Below are 10,149 nucleotides of genomic sequence, written 5' to 3'. Positions count from 1 at the left end.
CCGATGGTTCCTGCAGCATGCCCTTGGCCCCCGTCCAAGGTTCAAGGGCAGTGAGAGTGAGACAGGAGGGAAGGGGGCAGAGCACAGACATTCAAGGAATGACACAGCAATTAACACCAAAATGGCAGAATATTCAACTCCCAGTTGGCCTTGAGGATCAAGATGGCGGGAGATTTGACTTCTAGTAGACCTGGAGCTTCATTATACACTCATTGTAATATATTAGCATGATAAATAACATGCCCACAGGCGCCATGACAGTTCCAAGACTAACCAGGAAAGGCCAAAGAGTGGGTGTCCTGGGAATCCCAGCCCCTTTCCCAGGGTAGTTGGAATGGTCCTCCCACTTATAGGCATGTGAAGCTACCGAGCCCGTAAAAACTGGCAACACTGTGCCTCATGGCCTCTCTCGCTCACTTGTCTTTGGAGACAGCCTGCACTCTGTCTCTGGAGTGTGTACCTACTTCTACTTTAACTTGAGCACCCAACCCACACATCTGGTGGCCTTTCTCCCGCCTTTTGAAACAGCCTACACTCTATGCAGTATGTATCTCTCCAAATAAATCTACCTTTACTCAACTGTGGCTCGCTCTTGAATTCTTTCTTGCGAGAAGCCAAGGACCCACACTTGGTGGGCACATCCCAGGGACTCAACTGAGACCTGGGACACGGCCCTCCTCATGCCCCACATTCATTTTTCCTGCATCAAGAGGACTCTCAGTTGCATTCTCTGTCCCCCACACGGTAGGCCTGGGGCCCCGGAGGGTCTGCAGCCAGCCCCCCTCCCAGCTGGGGCCCTCCCACTGCAGGGCCTCTTCTGCTGACTGTGCAGCAACAGGCCTGCTGGGGGCACTCCCAGCTCTGCTGCCTCTCCTCCTCCCCAGATGAGTGAGGACCCTCCCACAGGCCTTCGTTCTTGCCGTTCATCCTGGCCGTGCCTGTTTCTCTATTGTTGGAAGGGGGGTGCTTTCTTTTTTTGTTGTTGTCTTTTTTATTTTAAAACTGAAGTATAGTCAGTTTACAATGTTGTGTCAATTTCTGGTGTGCAGCATAATGTTTCAGTCCTACATATACATACATAGATTCCTTTTCATGTTCTTTTTCATTATAGGTTACTACAAGGTATTGAATATAATTCCCTGTGCTATAGAGTATAAACTTGTTGTTTATCTGTTTTACATATAGTAGTTAGTATCTGCAAATCTCAAACTCCCAGTTTATCCCTTACCATCCCCTTTCCCCCTAGTAACAACAAGTTTGTTTTCTGTGTCTACAAGTCTGCTTCTGTTTTATCGATAAGCTCATTTGTGTCTTTTTTTTTTTTAAACTCCACATATAAGTGATATCATATGGCATTTTTATTTCTCTTTCTGGCTTACTTCACTTAGAATGACAATCTCCAGGTCCATCCACGTTGCTGCAAATGGCATTAGTTTTTTTTTTTATGGCTGAATAGTATTCTATTGTGTGTGTGTGTGTGTGTGTGTGTGTGTGTTTGTGTACACACAACTTCTTTATCCAGTCATCTGTTGCTGGACATTTACGTTGCTTCCATGTCTTTGCTGTTGTAAATAGTGCTGCTGTGAACACTGGGGTGCAGGTGTCTTTTCCGGTTAGAATTCTGGAGGGGAGATGCTTTTACCTCACTTTCCTCCCTGGAGGGAAATCTCCTCGTGTTCCAGCACCTTCTGTGTCTATACCATGGAAGACACTTCTCTGCTTCCCGCAGAGAATAGCAAGCACCCTCTAGGACCAGACCCTGTGCGAGGCACTGGGGATTCATCAGTGAATAACGCAGAGACCCCCACCCTCTGTGGCTGCTGTGTTTCTGCTGTGTAAGGTCGCCAGCTTTAGTCCGTGGTATCTCAATGTGCAATCTGGGAATTTAGAGATTTCTCCCCTCTCACAACAGTGCCTGTCTTCCACAGTGACTGCTATGGAACTGTCGACTGTAATAAAATCACACAAAGTGAGAGTTGTGAGCTAAGTTTTATTTGGGGCAAGATGAGGACTATAGCCCTGGAGACAGCATTTCAGATAGCTCTGAGGAACTGCTCTGAAGAGGCGGGGGAACTCAGTCCTATATATGAGATCAGTGAAGGGGGGATGTACAGTCAAGCACACGTTTAGGCAGAGGTTTGCTGCTAGTCACGAGGAGCACATGTCACTGTTAATGATTTTAGTGCTTTTCTAGATATGAGGAGATGCAAGAATTTTTGGGCTCATAACATCTCCTGAAAATATCTAACTGTCTGAAGGCCTGTTCTGCCAGTTTTTTCCAGAGCAAGGAGTGCCTTGTTCCTGACCTCCACCCTAAAGTCCTTTCAGGGTGTGTTGAAGGTCAGCAGCTGCAGGGGCTCATGATTTAATTCAAGCAGAGGTAGATGGCAAGTGCCAAGTTTCAGTCGGCAGAATTCAAAATCCAAGTTTGGGAGTCAAATGCTGAACACGAGTATTTTGCTTTATTTGTTGTGCAGCGCTTACGTCAATTCCAACATTTCTGGAGGGAAATACACATCCTGGGAAGAGCCAGACGGTCTCTGATGGAGGGAGAAGATCACTTCCGTCCTCATCTCCCCGGGGCCCACTGCGGGGGCCCTGGGCAGCAGCAGGGATGTGGGAGGCTGAGGGGGTCTTGCGAGGAAAAGGGTTCTGGGTTAGAGTCATTTGCTCAAGGAGTGAGAAAAAGAGAACGACATGGATATTTTAAAACTCTTATCCACGCTGCACGTGTGCTGTATGCTGCTCTTTCCTGGGTGCTCCCCGTGAGCTCTCTGCAAGTCCTCCCTGTTCCTTTCTGCCAGGCTGTTGGCAAGCCTTTTACTTTTCATGTATTTATTTATTTTTAAAACTTTACTTATGTATTTATTTTACAATATCATATTTTTAAAAATTGTAAGCTGATGTACAATATTGTATGTTACAGGTATACAATACAGCAATTCACAATTCTTAAAGGTTATACTTCATTTATAGTTATTATAAAATATTGGCTATATTCCCCATGTTGTACAATACACCCTTGTAGCTTATTTTATACCTGATAGTTTGTACCTCTTAATCCTCCACCTCCATCTTTCCCCTCCCCTTTCCCTCTTCCCACTGGTAACCACTAGTTCCTTCTCTACATCTGCGAGTCTGTTTCTTTTCCGTTATATTCACTAGTTTGTTGTATTTTTTTAGATTCCACATGTAAGTGATATCTCGCAGTATTTGTCTTTCTCTGTCTGACTTATTTCACTTAGCATAATGCCCTCAAAGTCCATCCATGCTGTACACTAGAAACTAATACAACATTTAAAATCAACTGTACTTCAGTTAAAAAGCAAACAACCAACCAATCAACCCATTTAAAATATGGGCAGAAGAACTGAACAGATATTTTTCTAAAAGAGGAAATGCAGATGGCCCACAGGAACATGAAAAGGTGCTCAACATCACCAATATCAGGGAAACACAAGTCCAAATCACAGTGAGACACCATCTCACGCCTGTCAGAATGGCCATCATCAAAAAGAACACAAATAACAAATGTTGCCAAGGACGTGGAGGAAAGGGAATGCTTGTACACTGTTGGTGGGAATGTAACTTGGTGCAGCCACTATGGAAAACAACATGGAGGTTTCTCAAAAACCCAAAAACAGAACCACCACATGGCCCAGCAGTTCCACTCCTGGGCATATACCTGAGAAAAACAAAAACATTAATGGCAAGCCTTTTAAATGATGTATTGAATCATCACAACCACCATTTGAGGCAGGTAGTCTCACTATCTTTTTTTTTTTTTTTTTTTAAAAGAGGGGAAATTGGGGCTGAGATGATAACGGGTCCCACAGTCCCAGGAGGCAGGGATTAGCACTGTCGGCTGCTCTTACTCCAGGGCCCAGGCTTTCATTCCCTACACACTCTGACCTCTCAGAAAAAATCCCCATCACACCACATCCTCCCTTCCACGGGTCCCTGTGTTTGCCTCCCACCTCGGAGGGCCCTAGAACAGAAATCTGACCACACCTCTACTCTGCTTAAAACCCTTTCCTGGAACCCCATGACCTCGGGATGAAACCCAGACTGTGCCAAGCAAGGCCCCTACGCTCTGGGCATCTCTGGGCACCTCTGCCTCCCCAGTTCAGGCCAGCCGTTCCACCCTACTTGTTCTCACTCCCAGTCTTATCATTTTTCTTTGCTTTGCTTCTACTGTCTTCTCAGCCTGGGGCACGACTCTGAAGGATGCTGCCCTCTGGACTTGTGGCAGAGTCCTGGGCACGCTGGCCGTTCAACGCTAAAGTACATCTTGAAATGATGCTTTCCGACAGAGTTCTCTGGGTGCCCAGCAAGGACAGCATATGAAAGTGATTTAGAACATGAGCTTGGAAATCAGACAGAGTCCAGTCTTGTATGACCTTCTGCATGTTATTTATCCTTCCTGAGCTTCTGTTTCCTCATCTGGAAAATGGGGATAAGAGGACCCCCTCTGGACTTGTGAGGGATAAATGGATGCAGGAGGGGAAGGGAGCCTACACAGGCCAGAGAACTCCAGTAAATGGAGCGCATGTCCCACTGCCCACCCATGGGAGGTGCCTGCTTCCTGCTCTGGGCCCTCCTGACCCTCATTAACCTCCCCTCACTGCACGTTCTCTATCCATGCCCCTCTGTGCCCTGGGTAGCTGGGCAAAGAGGGCTTAACCCTTCCTTGCCACAGGATGATCCCAAGGCCTGTGCCTGTCAGTCAAGAAGCTCTGCTTACCTGTTAGTGGGGAAGCTCCCAAGCCAGGGTCCAAGAACAGCTCTCTAGAAAGCTGCAGCCAAACAGCTGAGCCTATCCAGAGTGGTGTCTCCACTTTGAAGTGATGTTTCTTAGGCTTTGGGTAACATCCTTTCCAATCGGGGATAAAGTTCGTTAGAGCAGGAGCCACACAGGGTTGTCTCAGGATCACCTGCAGTCTGCCCACTGGCTGCCCCTGTGGCACTGGTTTTACGTCCCTCCTTGTTGATTTTTCCTTGTCTCCCTCCTATTAGAGGACGGTGGGATTCTTGTGGGCATGAGTCCAACACCTCCAGGGGTGGGGAGCTTACCCCCTCTTTAAGCTGTTCTTTTCATTGACCCAAACACTAGCTTTTGGGATAGTTCATTCTGGGGCCTATTTATTCACAGACACAGGGAGCTCCCCATTGGAAGCACCTGGAGCTCTCCTTCCCAGGTGGCCAGTCACTCACTCACACACACACACACACACACACACAAGATTTGGTTGGTTGCATCCATGGAGCCCAAACCAGCCCCAAAACCACTTCCCATGACTCTTTGATTGTGTTGACCACACGTGACAACTAGAATCTCTCTCTCTCCTGTCTTCCCTCAAGTGTGAGGCAGCCCCTGATCCTCCACAATGCCAGGAAGAAGGAGGTGCCTGGTCTTGTTTGCAGGGAATAAACAGGGGCCCTCCAGGAAGCAGAGTGCTGAGTTTCAACTCCAGCCACCAGCAGGAGAGAACAGGTCCCAGGGCAGGTGGTCCCAGGGCAGGTGGGGCAGCCACCACTGTGGAAGATCTTTCCAGGCGGCTGGTTTGGGTGTTACAGTGACATCGATGTCCACATTCTTTATACTCCTTTTCCTGAGGAGTTTGAGAGTCCATGGGGGATGGTGAGCACTTTGCCACATGTCTGATTCTGCCTCCTTGTGTCACTGTCCCTACTCCATGATGGAGGGTACACAAGGACCCGGACACACAATTCTGCTGGGACAGGTGGCAGATTTCTTTCAAAGGATGAGGAGGTGGTGTGCCTGACACCATACTGAGAAGTCCTGTGAGAAGACAAGCTGTGCTCGTTATTTGGGGAGATCCAGCAAGGCAGAGGTCAGCACTTCAGCCCTGAGAATGAACTATGTCCCAGAAAATTGTCAGGAGGGGTCTGGTGTCTGAGGACATCATTTGAGCCTCTGGGAAGATTCTTTCTCTGCTTTGCCCTTGAATTTTGCCTCAAGATTTGCCTTTTTGTTGTGGTGATTTCCCCATGGCTATAATGTGAAGCTCCTTGATTTCACATATTTGCAAGTTTTAAGAAAAACAATCCACTTTGAGGACAGTGAGATCAAATCAGGTGGTGCAAAAACATGTCCTTTAACTTCTCATAAAATATTCTTTTCCTTTGTTTTTCATTCTGGTCAACACAGGCTTTAGCTAATTAATATTTGAATTACATTTATTGGACCTTCAACTCAACTTAAATAAACATTCCTCTGAAAAGTAATAATACTGCAGTGGTGTGCTGTAATGTTTTATCAGGATGGTGAATATTTCTATTGCTAGGGTTAAGGGTGGTAGGCTCTGTAATAATTCCCTTTCATGGGTGTGGCTTGATCTGAAAAAATAAAGCCTTAGAAGCCAACATAACAACAACAAAATAACATATACAATTTCAACCAAAAGTCACAGGGCATTCAAATGTGGTGGTGCTTGTGTCTCAAAACCCCTCATTAACAGGGAGACTTCTTGGGCTACCTTGTTAATTTAGCTCCCCAATTAAAAAAACATCTCTCTATATAATTAGCTATGGGTATCCGCTTACAAAACATCCAATGTCCCTCACAGAATGTTGTAAACCAGCACAATGGAAAGGATCCAGTGACAGGAAGGGACACCCTTGCTGGATACCGTGAGCTGGCGCGGTGGCTGGGTGCTTAACCTCCGCCTACTGAACCGCACTCAGGAGCTTCCTGCTGAGGGAATTTGTGGTACAAGGCAGCAGAAGGGCCATGGAGATCTGGCCGGCAACAACATGTCCCTGCAAACTTTGGGGCGTGTACTCAGAACAGGGTGACTCTAAGGCACCAGAGAAAACTAAATCAAGTTTCAGTTACCATTACAATGGAAACGCACTTCCCATGAATTGAACTTGGTCTGCTTTGCAGAATCCCATCTAGGGTGTTGCTGATTGTAGGTACCAGCTTAGCCCTTAACCAGGATCCTAGGTAAAAAGCCAGAGAGCCACACTCCAGCCGGAGTGAAACTTCCATTGAGGTGGGAATCTCCATAAAAAAAAGACCAGCAGGACCCCCAGGCAGGGCCACTACTCTCCTGCCAGCACCATCTGGTTCCCTGGCCCAGTGGCTTTATCTCACTTTTTGCCTCTGAAACAGCTTACTTCTAGGAAAGTGGAACTTACCCCTAAAATTCTATTGGCTCCCTGAGCTAACTCCTGATTGGTCCATTTGTAGTGCTTCATTTGCATGGAGCTCACTCCTGATTGGTTCTCTCACTGCAGATTGGTCCATTTCCCTCACTCCTGATTGGTCCATCTCTCTCCCTCCTGATTGGCCCATTTCTACAAAGCTTGTTCCTAATTAGTCAACTTTTGTTATACCTTATTTGCATATGATGTTGCAAAATGTAAACTGGCAGCCTATAAAAGCCTGTGTAAAACTACAGACGGGGTCCAGAGCCAGGTCCTCTGGGCCTGCTGGTGTAATAAACCTAGGTTCTCCAACTCTCTGAGTGCTGCTTGGTCTCTCGCCCAGATCCAGGCTGCTGTCACAACTGAGCTGTAACACACTTTTCTGCAGCATTTCTGGAGGCCCCAGTGAGATTCCAACCACGCCGGCCCCTTGAGCCACCAGGGCGGTGGAACAACCACCTGGAGGTCAGGAACCCCAAAAGCGAAAGAGGAGGCATGCCATCCGACAGTATTCCAGGTCCTCCTTTGTGGAGGTGATTCAGTCCTCTGGGCGGCTGTGCCCCAACTGGACTCAGTGGAGGGACGGACCAACTCACCAAGCAACACAGCCAAACAAGGTAGGAGCCCCAGGAAGCATCCATATTTAGGTTAGGGTATTTAGGTTCTGTCCAAGTGGACAGAAGAGGAGACTGATCACCTTCTCCAGGCTCCCCGTCTGACAGTATTCTGGACGGGGAGATCAGGTTAGATTAAGTTAGATTAGGGATGTCCCGGCGATAGGGAGGGGAATGTGCAAATAATCTCTGTATGAGTGTGTGTGCAGTCTGAAAAGCATGCGATCAGATTCAAGTTTGTAGTTCCACGGCAATCTGCTACGGAGTTCAAGTGAGTCCCAACCTGCAGTGTCATGGTGACCTCATATGGCTCATGGCAGTATCAGCCCCTCGGGGTATCAATCAGAGTCAGCGGTTTATACTGACCCGCCAAAGCTAAGAGGCACCTTTGTCCTTGCGAGGGAGCGGCCAGGTGGGCACAGCAAAAACCCTCCCTTTGTCTTGTTCGCAACACTGGCACAGGGTGGCTACACAGAGAGGGAAAGAACAGCCTATGAATAAATGACCCCTGTGCTTTTGGGAACTAAAATGAGACTACTTTAAAAGTTTCAGACGCAACCGTGTTACCAGTCCCCTGGAATATCCTGTCGCAATTAATAAACCAGCCTCAGTACTACTCCTTTGTCTAAAATTAAGAGCACACGACCTGAGCCAGAGGGAGCCACCCCAGGACTGGCTGGAACCCTCTTTTGAGGTCACCCTTTTTGGTCCATTTATTCTGCCACTGGCCGGCCAACCTGGCCTCATATTTTGTCAATTCAGGCTATAAAAACGACTTCATGCAGGGACCCCCCCAGAGCTCATCCACGCCCTGGGGAGTCTCAGGGACAGCTGCCTAACATGGAACCCTAACTCACTGGCAGCACTTGCCGCCAAGCAGATAGATATTAGGCCCAGTGAGGCAGCAAGCTTTTTGAGAACTCCACTGTTTTGAGGAGTGGGAAAAGAAAAACAGGTACTGGGGTCACAGTCCTCAGTGCCAGGAGCAGACCTACACGTATAGCCATAAAATCTGTCAACTAATAATAAAGGGATCCTCAAAATAAAAGCTGAGAGTTCTGGACTGCATGATTAAAAATTTCAAAAAGGGTTTCTCAGGAAACTATGGAATTAAGTTGTCACCAGAAAAATTGTGCACGTTGTGTAAGTCAGAGTGGCCCACCTTTGGAGTGGGATGGCCCCCGGATGGTACACTCGACCTGTCAGCTGTTGGGGCCATATATTGGATAATCATCACTCCCCCAGGTCACCGCAACCAACTCCTACATATTGACTTTTGGCTAACAATTGCCCAAACCTTGTCTCCAAGGGTCCGGATCTACGCAAATGGTCAGGGACAATGGTCCTCGTGGTCCCAACATTAAAGATGAAAAAGAAAGATACAATGAGGTCAGTCCTTCAGGAGAACCCGGAAGAACTGCCAATGCTACCCCTGCCATATGTTCCTCCTGCTTCTGCGGCTCCACCACAGCTGCTTCTACCGGATGGTCCACCGCTGCCTGTACCGTCACGGCGACCCTGGGCTCTGGGCTGGGAGCCCAAGGGGAGGAAACTGTTTGGCCCTGCAGGCCGCTCAGCCAGCAGCCACCCTCTGGATTCCTCTCTGGTAGACCCAAGGGCCCCAACATATTAACGATGATGGCTTCGTACCGTCCAGTTGCTCCATTCTGTACTACCAGCCTCTCAGTACAATGGGACCTCCTGAACTGGCGACACCACACTCCACCATATTCAAAAAAACCCCAGGCCATGATTAACCTCCTAGAGTCCATATTCCAGACCCACTAGCCAACTTGAGACGACATTCAACAGCTGCTCCTGACACTCTTCAATACTGAAAAAAGAAAGTGGATCATGACAGAAACTAAAAAATGGCTACAAGAGTAGGCCCCAGAGGGAACCCTGGATGCGGAGGAATGGGCCCGGAATGCAGCCCCAGACACAAGACCAGAATGGAACTCTAACTCCCAAGCCGAACGGGAGGCTCTACGGACATATTGGAGAGCCCTCCTACATGGGTTGCGAGCCAGGGCAAAGAAACCAACCAACATGTCTAAGATCACCATGATCCAAAAGCCAGATGAGTCCCGCATTGACTTCTATGAGAGGCAATTTGGGAGCCCACAGAGATGTCAATCATCCACTGTAAAGGACTCCAAAAAAGGAAATGACCCCAGAAACAGAAGAAACCAACCAGCAGATCAGGCTACGCAAAAAACGGCAAATCAATCAGGCCATGTCAGAGATCTTGGGGCTATCCCAAAGGTTCGATTAGCACCCAAACTGCTGCCAACATCCCCAGCATACAGCAGAGAGGAAAACTTATGGGCCAAAACTGAAGGGGGAACCAAAGAAAAGGAAG

The sequence above is a fragment of the Camelus dromedarius genome, chromosome 18, assembly GCF_036321535.1.
Source record: "Camelus dromedarius isolate mCamDro1 chromosome 18, mCamDro1.pat, whole genome shotgun sequence".
Lineage (NCBI taxonomy): Eukaryota > Metazoa > Chordata > Mammalia > Artiodactyla > Camelidae > Camelus > Camelus dromedarius.
The sequence above is the reverse complement of the archived record's forward strand: the minus strand, read 5'-3'. Positions refer to the sequence as shown.